Source organism: Macaca nemestrina, chromosome 18, assembly GCF_043159975.1.
Source record: "Macaca nemestrina isolate mMacNem1 chromosome 18, mMacNem.hap1, whole genome shotgun sequence".
Classification (NCBI taxonomy): Eukaryota; Metazoa; Chordata; class Mammalia; order Primates; family Cercopithecidae; genus Macaca; species Macaca nemestrina.
Window position 1 is genome coordinate 52,320,677 of NC_092142.1, and position 13,130 is coordinate 52,333,806.

The 13,130-nt window shown below is 41.1% G+C and overlaps 1 protein-coding gene and 2 pseudogenes across 1 annotated transcript in view; 1 reads left to right on the top strand and 2 right to left on the bottom strand.

Moving 5' to 3' along the window:
• LOC105494115 (golgin subfamily A member 6-like protein 26) overlaps positions 1 to 8,186 on the bottom strand; it is a 36,299-nt pseudogene extending 28,113 nt beyond the window's left edge.
• Positions 8,070 to 9,195, bottom strand: LOC139359762 (U3 small nucleolar ribonucleoprotein protein MPP10-like; annotated as a pseudogene).
• Positions 9,196 to 10,966: 1,771 nt separating this feature from the next.
• The window catches only part of LOC105494099 (RB transcriptional corepressor like 2), a 128,484-nt gene continuing 126,320 nt past the window's right edge, over positions 10,967 to 13,130 (top strand). Inside the window, exon 1 of the mRNA XM_011762210.3 lies at positions 10,967 to 11,040. The gene's annotated coding sequence lies outside the window, so the exon portion shown is untranslated. The remainder of the gene's footprint in view (positions 11,041 to 13,130) is intronic.

Genomic DNA, 13,130 nt, shown 5'->3' on the forward strand with positions numbered 1-13,130 from the left:
GATAAAGCAGACTATATTATCCAACATTCCAATAAGATAAAATAATCACAATGATTTCTCTTTTTTGGAAAAACTTTCTCTGATTCTTCTACATTATTGTTAAGTTAAAAAAAAAATAAAAGAAACATGTCTAATATCTTTAAAAACACAAAGCTTTTGAGCCAGGCATGGTGGCTCATGCCTGTAATCCCAGCACTTTGGGAGGCTGGGATGGTCTTACCAGAGTTCAGGAGTTCAAGACCAGCCTGGCCAACATGATGAAACCCTGTCTCTACTAAAAATACAAAACTAGCTGGGCATGGTGGCAGGTGCCTGTAATCCCAGCTACTTGGGAAGTTGAGGCAGGAGAATCCCTTGAACTTGGGAGAAGGAGGTTGCAGTGTGCCAAAATCGTGCCACTGCACTTCAACCTGGGCTACAGAACGAGACTCTGTCTCTAAGTACATACATACATACATACATACATACATACATACACACACACACACACACACACACACACACACAGAGCTTTCCATTTAATAAGCACTCAAAGTTCTTTACAAGTGTAAAACAAATACAGGACCCTTCTAAAGTAAGGCTAAATGCTAAGGAATGGGAGAGAGAGAAAGGATATAAATAACTCCTACTCTCATGAGGTTAATCACTAAATCCTATTTTTCTAGAATCACCCGGCCTCTCTAAGCCCTGCAAATGAAACTGAATTTCTCACTCAACACTTGGCTATGACTTGCAATGATGAAAACCAAGAATTGTGTTATGTCACTGTGTATTGCTTGTTGCCTGGGATCAAGGGTTGACTTTTTCATGATTTGCTCCATTGCCTGTGTGCTTCTTATCCCAGACCAAACGAAGCTTTTTTCTACAGTTCTATAATTTACAGTTAGTATATAAGAGTGGTTCTCAAAAATATAGTCTCTGGACCAGGAGCACCTGGGAACTTCTTATAAATTACAACCCTAGACCTGGTGAATCAGAAACTCTGGAGCAGGGCCCAGCAATCTGTGTTGCAATAAGCCCTCCAGGTGTTCAGGAACCTCTGGCATGCAGCAGGTAGAAAAATGTGTTTCCTTCTGTAGGTCCAAAGCCAAGAATACTATATGTTCTGTCTCGATATGAAACAATGACATGCAATTAAAAGACATAAATCTCCTTCCTACTTCCACCCTCCAGCCAATGTGTTTTATTTTTATGAATTCAACAAGAAAACGAGTAGCAATCAGAGATTTCATCTAAAAAGTATATTTACAGGCATCAGTTCTCATTCATCCTGATCTCATCCAGTATCATTTATATCCTCTTACATCTAAAGTTTTAGAAAAGGATCTTCACAATGTAAGACTCAGGCACACTAGTAGTTCTATGATAAAAGACCAAGTAGATCTGAATGTCTAAACTTACTAGAGAAGAAAAGTGGAATCACTGGCTCTATTTTCAAACTGCATTCAATAGGAAATTAAAGTTTTGAATTTTTTTCACCTTCATCCTTCCAAGTTAATGGAATTACACCAGAATATTCCATTCTTCCAAAGCCTCTAGCCAGGCAAAGTTTTACTGTATTACTTCTTGCTTTTCAATGGATAAAAAGTAGAGTCCTGGTAGGCACATTTTGTATACCTGCGAAGATGCAGAAGTAAACAGTTCCCTCTGTTCGATATTGAAACAAAAGTCCTGTGAACCTCAGATGGTGAGTGTAATACTTCAGCACTAGCACGAAAGCCTCACATATAAACAGATACCAAGAACACCACTAGCAAACAAAAGTAAGCTCTTGGCCGGGAGCAGTAGTTCACGCCTGCACTCCCAGAATATTGGCAAGCCAAGGTGGGGTAAGTCCGGAGTTCAAGATCAGCCTGGGCAGCATACCAAATTCACACCTCTACAAAAAAATTTAAAAATTAGCTGGGCATGGCGGCACACACCTGCAGTCCTAGAGCTGCCTGGGAGGCTGAGGTGGGAAAATCGCTTGAGCCCAGGAGTTGGAGGCTGTAGTAGCTAAGATCATGCCACTGCACTCCAGTTGGGGTGACAGAGTGAGATCTAGATATTACATTCTGTCCTGCTCCTGTTTCAACTAAAATCACTAAGTTAAAATGTTTTCATTCAGCAGGATAAAAATTAAGTGAAATTTGACTTTGGTTCTTTGCTAGCAAAAAATAAATAAATAAAGTGAAATGACAAATTACTTACTGGGAGAAAGTATTTGTAACCTCAATGACAGATAAAAGGTTTGTATCCTTAGCCTATAAAGAAATCTTTAAAATTACTCAGAAAAAAAAAGAATGATTTCCAGCAGAAAATGAGCAATGGATAAACCAGCACTTCCCACAAGAATAAAAATGGCCAATGAGCATATGAAAAAGATTCAAAAGCACTAGAAATCAAAGAAGTGTAAACAATGAGATTTTCTGCTGAAAGACCAGCAAAGATGACAAATGGAAGGGGAACCTGGAGCTCTGTCCCTGTTGGTGGGAGTACAAACTCAACCAATTTTCCTACAGGATCATTTGAACATTTCTTTTAAAAATCCTAAAACTGTTTTACATTATTTTCCTCTAGAAATTCTACTTCTATGAATTCAGTGCAAAATCCTTACTTGAGTCCATTAAAATATATATAGAAGGAAATTCACCTCTGGGGTGGCAATGATTTACTTAACATGCATCCAGTTATTAAAAATGATGATGCCAGGATATATTTCTGCCATAGAAACATGCTTAAAATATAGTGACAAAACACTGTATATTATGATTTTACTTTTTAAAATGTTTATATGCATAAAAAGTGTAAAAAGCAACAAACCAGAATGTTTTGAATGGCAAAATTAAAGATTTTTCTTTATATTTTGTCATCCAAATTGTTACAAAAAGAATGTGATTTCCTTTGTAATCAGGGAGAAGTGTTATTTTCATTTATTTATATTCACATTTCTTTTGTTTTTCTCTTTTTTCTCCTGTATGTATCCCATGTAGGCTAGAGAGCTTAAATCCCTGCCTCTTGAGGGAAATCAGTCCATTTTCAGGACGTGCAGTACACAAAGCTGCCACATCTTCCCTTCATTTTTTATTTTTATTCATTGATTGATTGATTGGATTGATTGATTTTGAGATGGAGTCTCACCCTGTTGCCCAGTGGCGCATCTCAGCTCACTGCAACCTCCATCTCCCAAGTTCAAGCGACTCCCCTGCCTCAGCCTCCCGAGTAGTTGGGACTACAGGCATGCACCGCCATGCCCAGCTAATTTTTGTATTTTTAGTAGAGAGGGAGTTTCACCATCTTGGACAGACTGGTCTCAAACTCCTGACCTCAAGTGATCCATCTGCCTTGGCCTCCCAAAGTGCTGGGATTACAGGCATAAGTCACTGTGCCTGGCCTGTTATATTATTTCTAAAAATTTCAGTGACATTTCAATTAAATTTAATTTACTCACCTGATCCCTTATCCTCTGTTTAATGATAGCTTCCAGTTGAAAGGTGTTTCCTCTGTAATCACAGGCACTAAAGGAGATGCAACATGTATTCATTAGGTAGATATCCACTAAACCACTGATTCTCGCTTTGTCGTCCTTAGACCCTCAGCATCAGCCACACGTGGGAACTTGTTAGACATGCAAATTCCTGGGCCAGCCCCACACCTCCTGAATCAGAAAGTGGGGAAGAGGGACAGCTATCTGTGCTTTAATAAGCCTTGAGATGCTCCCTGAAGTTTGAAAACTACAGAACTAGAATACATACGGTAGTAAGTGCTCATACTTTACCCAAGATACCTAGGGACCCTTCCCCTCTTTTCCATTCTCTTTTCCATTGAAATAAAATGAGAGCTCATTTTGACTTAATGGGTATAAGAAAGAAGGCAATGAGATGACCAGGGTTTCAAGTTAAGAGTTCAAAATTTAATCAGTGAACAGTGACAGGATGCAAACTCCTGAGCTCAAGTGCTGAGAGCTCCTAAGCTCCCAAAGTGCTGGGATTACAGGTGTGAACCACAGCTCCCGTCAGTTTTCCTAATCTCTTATCTTTATCTTTTGTAGTTGCACTTGCTTATGTGGTTATTAACTGTTAGTGTTAATTAACAGGGGTAACTGTAATACTGGACACTTTGTCTTATTCTTGATCTGAAAGGTATGTTTGTAGAATTTCACCCATCATGCATGATGGCAGCTTTTGGTTAGATGTATTTATAATCCACTAGGTATAAAAAAAAATTAGAAATAAATATTGAATTTTATCAAATGTCTTTCTAACATACATGGAGGGAACCGTGTATTTTCTCCTTGATGTCTTGCAACCAGGAATCATACCAGATCTTCTAACAGTAATTCAAAAGAATAAGGTTCACATGGTTTTGTGGCATAATTTTTCCACTGTGCTGTGTTTGCATCACTAGTCATGAATGAGAGACTGTGTTTTAATGCTACCTTTGTCACATTTGGGTTTTCATGTTCTAATAGTTTCAAAAAAAAAAAGTTTGAAAGTTCTACTTTACATGTGAAAATTGCAATAAATTATTTGTGATTTACTGAAAACTTCACTTGAAGGTCTGATATAATTTCAAAGCAAAACCAAACCTTTTCTTCTTTTTTGTGAGGGGAGGGTGAAAGGAATGGGATGGTGGGACATTAACTCATGGATACTATGTTGTTGTTTTTTCCCCCCTTTAGAATTTATCTTCTAGGGACAATCTGACAATGATGCATTTAATTTAGATTCGCAGATTTTAAAAATAATTCTTTTGATATTCTTGGTATAGTTTATTTGCCTGCTCTCCAGCTCTGCTGCCCAGGCTGGAGTGCCATAGTCCAATCATAGCTCACTGCAGCCTTGAACTCCTGGACTCAAGCGATCATCCTCGATAAGCCTCTCGAGTAGCAAAGACTATCAGCTCACGCTACCAAACCCAGCTAATTTTTTAAATTTTTAGTGGAGTCGGGGTTTCACCATGTTGCCCAGGCTGGTCTCGAACTCCTGGGCTCAAGCAATCCTCCCTCCTCAGCCTCCTAAAGTGCTGGGATTACAAGTGTGAGCTACTGTGCCTGGCACTATTCTCATTTTTATTACAATAAAATTTGAATATTGGATAAATAATATAGCCAAATTATTGCAGCCAGACTACATCTACTAAAATTAAATGAAATTTCACTTGTCTGAAATCACGACATACTTTGGAAGATACGTTTGTCATGGTATTAATTAAAATTACAGCTATTTGGCACTCACCAAAATCTGTGAAGCACCTTAAAGACATAGGCTATATCCTGCAGAGCAGTCAAAACAGTTACAAGAAGAGGATCTCAGGACAGCTTTGTCAGGAGAGACATACTATACATATAAAGACATAAGGGAGAGAGAAAAGAAACAACTATTTTACACACGGGCCCCAAATGGAAAGCTACAGGCCGGGTAATGCAAGCACTGGCTTTTGCAAATCAGATGCTTTCCATATGGCATCTCCATATAGTGTGCTTTTGCTTTAGAGACTAGCAGCAAGATTTTCGGTTTTCTATTTGTTTGTTTGTTTGTTTGAAGACAGGATCTTGCTCCACCGACCAGGCAGGAGAGCAGTGATGTGATCATAGCTCACTGCAGCATCGACCTCCTGGGCTCAAGTGATCCTCCCACCTCAGCCACCCGAGCCACTGGACTACAGGCAAACACCACCACGACCCACTAATTTTTGTATTTTTTGTAGAGACAAGGGTTCACTATGTTGTCCAGGCTGGTCTTGAACTCCTGAGCTCAACTGATCCTCCCGCTTCAGACTACCAAAGTGCTAGGATTACAGGCGTTAAGCCACCACACCTGACCAAGGTATTTGTTTTCAAAGGGTGGTTAATAGTTACAATAAGAAAAATAGGGAAGGCTGGGGCACAGTGGCTCATGCCTGTAACCTCAGCACTTTGGGAGGCCAAGGCAGGAGGATCACCTGAGGTCAGGAATTCGAGACCAGCCTGGCCAACACAGTGAAACCCCATGTCTTCTAAAAATACAAAAATTAGCCAGGCATGGTGGAATGCACCTTTAATCTCAGCTACGCAGGACGCTGAGGCAGAATCACTCGAACCCAGGAGGTGGAGGCTGCAGTGAGCCGAGATTGCGCCATTGCACTCTAGCCTGGGTGACAGAGCAAGACTCCATCTCAAAAAAAAAAAAAAAAAAGACGAAAAATAATAGGGAAGATTTGTTAGTAGTCTGTGAGTTCCACAATCATGTCAAGCATGTTAAAAATTCCTTAAATTCCCTTTTTTTTTTTTTTTCAGAGTCTTGTTCTATCACCCAGGCTGGGGTGCGGTGGCGTGATCTCGGCTCACTGCAAGCTCTGCCTCCGGGGTTCACGCCATTCTCCTGCCTCAGCCTCCCAAGTAGCTAGACTACAGGCGCCCGCTGCCATGCCCCGCTAATTTTTTGTATTTTTTAGTAGATATGGGGTTTCCCCGTGTTAGCCAGGATGGTCTTGATCTCCTGACCTTGTGATCCGCCCGCCTCCGCCTCCCAAAATGCTGGGATTACAGGTGTGAGCCACTGCACCTGGCGTACAATTTCCTTAAATTCCTAATTACTTTTTCCTGTCTTTTTTCAAAACAGGATTTAACTTCATCAGAATTTTTCTTTACATTTAAAACACCTGCATCTTCAGTTGTGTCATCTTATGGTAAAGTAAAGGTCACTCTCTTCAAGCTTTCTTTACATTGTTTACTGTCTTCACTTTCTTCCAGGTCATCATCTTCATTCCTACACTACCAAAACTCTTATAAAAAGAAAGAAACTGTTTTCCATTAGAAAAACAAAGGAAGCATATTTTCCCTTAATAAAGTTCTTCTTTTATACGCCTAATGCAACCAAATACTCAGAACTTCCAAAATCATTCAGTTATTAAAGAAGAGAAGGTATTGTTTAAGTGAAATACTACGTAAGAAACAGAACAAAAAGCGTCTAATATATAGAAAATAAATTATTCATCAATCTATAACACAAACCTCCTATCTCACAAAAATAACAGGAGTTTTGGGGCACAAAACCAAATCAAAGTTCCTGGTAAGAAAGGTTTGATTGCTACTGCCAGTAATATTTTTCTTCATTAAGTGATCTTTAATGTCCCTTTAAATCCAGTGACTTTCCTCTGGTTATCTTGAGAATATCTGATAAGAGAGAATCTAACTTCTTAAAACAAATGTATCTGAAAACCACAAGTACAAACACATGATTGGGCAATTCTAGCTCACAATGTAAAGGATGGTTCAAAATACTCACATTTCAGAAATGCTTAGTTCTTCTGCTTCTTCTTCAGCAATTTCATCATCTTGTTTGAACCCAGCTCATCATCATGATCACTTGCTATGTCTTCATCACTTTCAACTGGATCAAAAAAATCTTTGTACCTCACATTTCTGGAACTTTTACCTGACTAAAATAAAAAGATTTTTAAAACTATTAATTAGGAATAGAAGCCGGGCGCGGTGGCTCAAGCCTGTAATCCCAGCACTTTGGGAGGCCGAGACGGGCGGATCACGAGGTCAGGAGATCGAGACCATCCTGGCTAACACGGTGAAACCCTGTCTCTACTAAAAAAATACAAAAAACTAGCCAGGCGTGGTGGCGGATGCCTGTAGTCCCAGCTACTCCGGAGGCTGAGGCAGGAGAATGGCGTGAACCCAGGAGGCGGAGCTTGCAGTGAGCTGAGATCCGGCCACTGCACTCCAGCCTGGGCGACAGAGCGAGACTCCATCTCAAAAAAAAAAAAAAAAAAAAAAAAAAGGAATAGAAAAATACATCATTAACACATGCATATATGTTTGTATGTATACTGTATGTCTGCATTACTTTCTAGCTTAATAACACTACAAGTCAAAAACAGTTACTAGGTGAAATTGGCAACTAAAAACACTACCATAAAACTATTATAAGAACAACTGTAACATAAACTGAATGGAAGTACAGATTCATTTATAACCGATAAGATAGAGCATAATATTTCTTAGCTCTAAATCTTCTAACTACATCTCTCCTAGAAAAACAGAACAAAAGCTAATTTGAAGAGGAGGAAAGTGCTCTCTCCTCTCTCAAAACTTTACCTTAAGTTTTTTTACTTCCAAACAGTCCCCCTTCATCTTCATCAGAATCAATATCTTCAAAAAAAAATCAGTATCTTCCACCTCATCATCATTATCATCTTTTCATTCCTCTTCTTTTTCTCTGTTTTCTAAACAGGCCTCCATTTCAGAGAGTTGGGAGAATTTCTCGTCCACTGTGGACTTTTCTCTTGGTTTTCCAAGTCCTTTGTTTTGCACCTTGCTCTGCTGTTCCAATTTGTTGATATCAAAGTCAAGGTCAGAATCCACATCACTGAAAACTGGGCTTTTCCTCAGTTCAAATTTGTTGAGTTTTTAGCTTTCTTACCCACCTCAGGATTGTCACCACCCATATCTGACACTTCCTCTTTCTCCTCTAAATCTTCTAGGTCCTCCTGGCCACCAGCCTCTGTCTCTGAACCAGCCTCTTCACGCTCCTGTTCTTCACTCTCTGGGAGAAGACTGATATCTTCATCTCCGTTTCACTAACTGCATTTTGGAAGCGTTGTAAAATTGGTTCATTTTGCATTTCCAGTTGTTGCAAAGTCTGCTCATCATCAAAACTTTCTATCGCAAGTTTTTATAAAGGGCTTCCACGGATCCCACTATTCTCTAATTAATTTTATTAAAGTCATAAAGTACTTTTGTTAAAGAAGTGAGCTTTGATGCCAGTCCATCTTGAATCCTATTGGGAGGAATTAAATGAGATTTAGAATTATAGGTAATAATTTCACAGCCCTCTTAATTAAAAGAAAAATAAAAACTCCAACTCTTCTGTGAAATCAAATTTGAATGAAGTATAAGTATAGATGCTGGCCCCAACAACATATAAGCTGATGAGCCACAATGATCTATAAAACCTGTCAACCAAGGATTTATGAATCAGCTGTATAGATTTTAGGCAGGAAAAGCATTATAAATCGACTTGCTTGGAGATATATAGTGAATTAGCCTTAAATTATCAACTCAGCTACATTATACATCACTCCATTCATTCATTCATTCATTCCCTTATTTCTTCAGTGATCAACATTTGCTTTGGCTACAGTGGTCAAGGAAAACCTCTCTTAGATGTGACAGCTTAGATGAAACCTACACATAAGGATAGTTTTATACAGATGGGGTAACATGTATTCCAGGCAGAAGAAACAGCAAGAACAAATTCTCTAAGATGCAATTCAGTTTGGTAAGCCAAAGGAATAAAAAAATGAGCATGGCTAGAGTGTGATGGAGGCAGAAGGCGAAGCTGGAGAGACTGAAGGGAGCCAAATTCTGCAGGGCTCAAGGGTAAGAGTTTGCGATTTTAAGTGTAGTAAGAAAACATGAGAAGATTTTAAGCAGAAGGACGAAATGATGATTTACACGAAGGAAGAAGAAAGGGAGGAAGGAGGAGGAGGAAAGTAGAGTGATTAGAAGGTTGATGCAGCATTCCAGGCAAAGGATGATGGTGATTTAAGCTGGAGTTAGAGCAGTGAATATGCTGAGTACAGTTTAGAGGTAGAACTGACAGGATTGCTAAGGAATTAGATACAGAATAAGAGAAAAATGAAGACATCAAAATAGCAGCCTAGTTTTATGTGTGAGCAACTGGAAAGACAGAACTGCCATTTACTGCGATAGGCAAGGCTTGAGTGGTGGAGCATGGGGAAAGGACTTCAGGGGATGGCAGAGTACAGGTGGGTAGAAACAACATTCTACTCTATTTTGGACACAGTGAATTTGCGATGCTGAGGGTACCAAAATTTTAAAAATTGTTAAAAGCCTTACAGTGCGGGTATCCCAGTTGTGTGCTACTGAATTCCAACTAAGCTCCGTCTGTAGTTGCTGTGAGCCAGGGACTCAAAGGAGAGGTTGGAGTTAAATGGGTCATAATTTTATAGATCATATTTGAAGTTCTTCAACAAAGTACGCATAAAACGCTTGTGCTGGGAAGAGACATGAAAGTTCTAATTCTCAAGAAGCTTAGTTGGGGTGGACAGACAAGTGACAAGTTTGTACTTTCAATAAAGTATGATGACAGTGAAACACTGAGTGCTTTAGGAGCACATAGGCGGAAGGAGAAACCAACACAGTTTGTGTGTAGGGGGATGGGGGCAGTAATAAGCCTCAAGGGGAGCTTCTAGGCGTTAATAACTGAGGTTACATTCATTTCAATAACATTCAACTGAGAGAACCATACTGTAAAAATTTTTAACCTTTTTGAAAATTTTGATAGCCTAGGAAAGTATAAACTCTGAAATGTGGGGAAGAGTGGTTTACATTTCCCCTTACCTTCCCTTAGCTCCACAATTTGCCAGGAGTCTGCAACTCGCGTCCACGTGCGACCCCAGTCCCACCCGAGCTCGGGATCTGCGCACTTACGTGAGGATGCACTGGTGCCAGCCGGTGGCTTTGCCGACCTCTGTGAGACACTGCTCCAGGGTCTGTCAGCGCCAGGCCCGCGGGGCCACCATGGCTGTCTGCTACTCTGGACACAAGCTGCAAGTAAGACAAGAGAGCCGCTAGGAAACGCACAGCAAGGATGCGCCTAGCGCAACTTGGAGCTCAGAGTGGAAAGTTCTAGGGCTCGCAGGTTCCGGACTCACCCCCAGCGGGAGCCAATGGCAGCGCAAGCGCTTTCGCGTGTGCAGGGGGGCGGGAAACAAAAATTGCCACTGGTCAACTTAAGCGCCTTTGAACTGTCCCCAGACTTCGTTTTGTACTTTTCAGGTGCCCACAAGGGATGGCGCCTCCTGGCTTTAATTTCTGCTTTAGGTAAAGTGGGTGTGTTATATGCAGTAGGAAATCAGCGGCCTTTGCCACGCCCCCTGCCGGGTGGGGTCTCCCCGCCCCGCCCCGCCCCGCCCCGCCCCGCCCCGCCCCGCCCCGCCCCGCCCCGCCCCGCCCTCCAGGGCGCAGCTGGCTGGGTCAACCGCTACTGGGGTCGCAGTGGAGATGGCGGGCGTGCTGAAGGCTGCGGCCGCCGACGTCTCTAGGTGAATACCGGGAGCCAGTGAAGGTCGTTGTGGGTAGGGCACGTGGGAACGGAGGCCAGGGGGAGAAGGAGGCCTCAAGGTGGTCAAAGCACCTTGATGATGCATTCTGTCCCCCGGGGCGCGTTCCACGGCTGCTGCTGGCACCTAGGCAGAGGGTACCTTCCAGAAACACCTCAGCTTAGCTCGGGGATGGCCTCGTGCGTGAGTCCCACTGCCACTTGGGAGCTGTGCGCCCTGGGCGCTGCACCTTCCAGTATGTGGGCCGTTGAGGCGGGGGATCTTGCCCAGCGGGTCCGGCAGGGCAGGGACGGAAGTAAATGGAAGCCCGTAGGTAAGTGTTATTTTACCGGGCACCCATAAAGAGGCTGGGGAGAAACCAGAAAGGAGAGCAAGTCTTGTTAAAGAAAAAAAATTCAGCTGAACTGCAAGCATGACCAGCATTCTGTTGGGAACACTCAAAGAAAGGTCAGTGTTGTGAGGAATACAGAAGGAGTTACTTTTCCACGTTCCCTAGTAAGTTTATCATCGCGTGCATAAATGGAAAGATAAAGCATGTGGATTTAGAAACTTACTTGATTTCTCTTCTCCTTCATTTTTTTAATTGTCTAAATAGAATAAGTTATGACAGAAACTAGAGTTTTCTGAGTCTTACTTTCTTTTCATCCTTTTTTTCCTCTTTCTCCTTTTATGAGAGGCAAGTGTTTCCCTTAATCTGAGATTACGTGCCAAGTGGTAAAGGCCCAGAGTTACTCCGGGACATTCGTGATAAATCCTTCTAGCACCAGAGCCCACATTCTTAACCATGAGGCATACTCACTTCTTAGGTGATACACAAAATCGGAAGGTGAAAATATAAATAAAAAAATGAATATTCGGGAAAAGGTATTTTTATATCTGTATTTTTAGAACTGCACACTTTAATGATTGACTGTTTGGGAAGAGTATGACTTCCAACAGGCCATATACTTACTGCAAGAACTGAATGCAGATAAAGATGCATTTTTGTTTTGCAACTTACACTTCTTGGCATAAAGGAAAAATGAAAATAGTGTATTCCAAAAACTGATTTTGATTTGTCCTGTTAAGTTACTTGAAACTTCATGGCTCCATTTGTGTGTGTGTGTGGTCGAATATATGTAAAGTAAAATTTAGCATTTTAACATTTTTGAGTGTATAATTCAGTGGCTTTAACTACACTCACTTTGTTGTGCAACAGTCACCACCACCCCTCTCCCGAGCTTTTTCATCTCACCAGAACTGAAACTCTGTTCCCATTACACAACACCTGCCCATTCTCCTCTGACCCAGCTCTTGGCAACCACTGTTCTACCTTCTCTGTGAATCTGACTACTCTAGGTGCCTCATATGTGGAATCATATACTGTTTTTCTTTTCTGTGTTTGGCTTGTTTCACTTAGCATAATGCCCTCAAGTTTCATCCATATTGTAGCATGTGTCAGAATTTACTCTTTTTTTTTTTTCTTTTTTTGAGAATGAGTTTCACTTTTGTTGCCCAGGGTGGAGTGCACGATCCCAGCTCATCGCAAACTCTGCCTCCCTGGTTCAAGCAATTCTCCTGCCTCAGCCTCCCAAAGAGCTGGGGTTACAGGCATGCACCTGCACACCTGGCTAATTTTGTATTTTTTGTGGAGACCGGGTTTCTCCATGTTGGTCAGGCTAGTCTTAAACTCCCGACCTCAGGTGATCCGCCTGCCTCAGCCTCCCAAGTTGCTGGGATTAGCAACCACGCCTTTTTTTTTTAACACTTTTGTTCTTAAGTATCTTATGCATTTATCCACACATGGTTGTACACTGTATTTTATTCATGCAAAGCAACCTTTATTGGAATAATTGGAATAATCACAAATTATACATTATGGTATTCAAAATAATGCAATTCTGCTGCACCACTCTGAAATGGGAGGCAGAGAGACCTAAAACTGAAGAGCTGTGAATTTCTACCAATTGAGGGCCAACCTGAAATAAAAATATCTTTAAAAAGTTAGCCTGATTGTCAGTAATCATTTCATAATTTATACATATATTAAAGCATACATTGCATACATTGTATTCATTGAAGATATATAATTT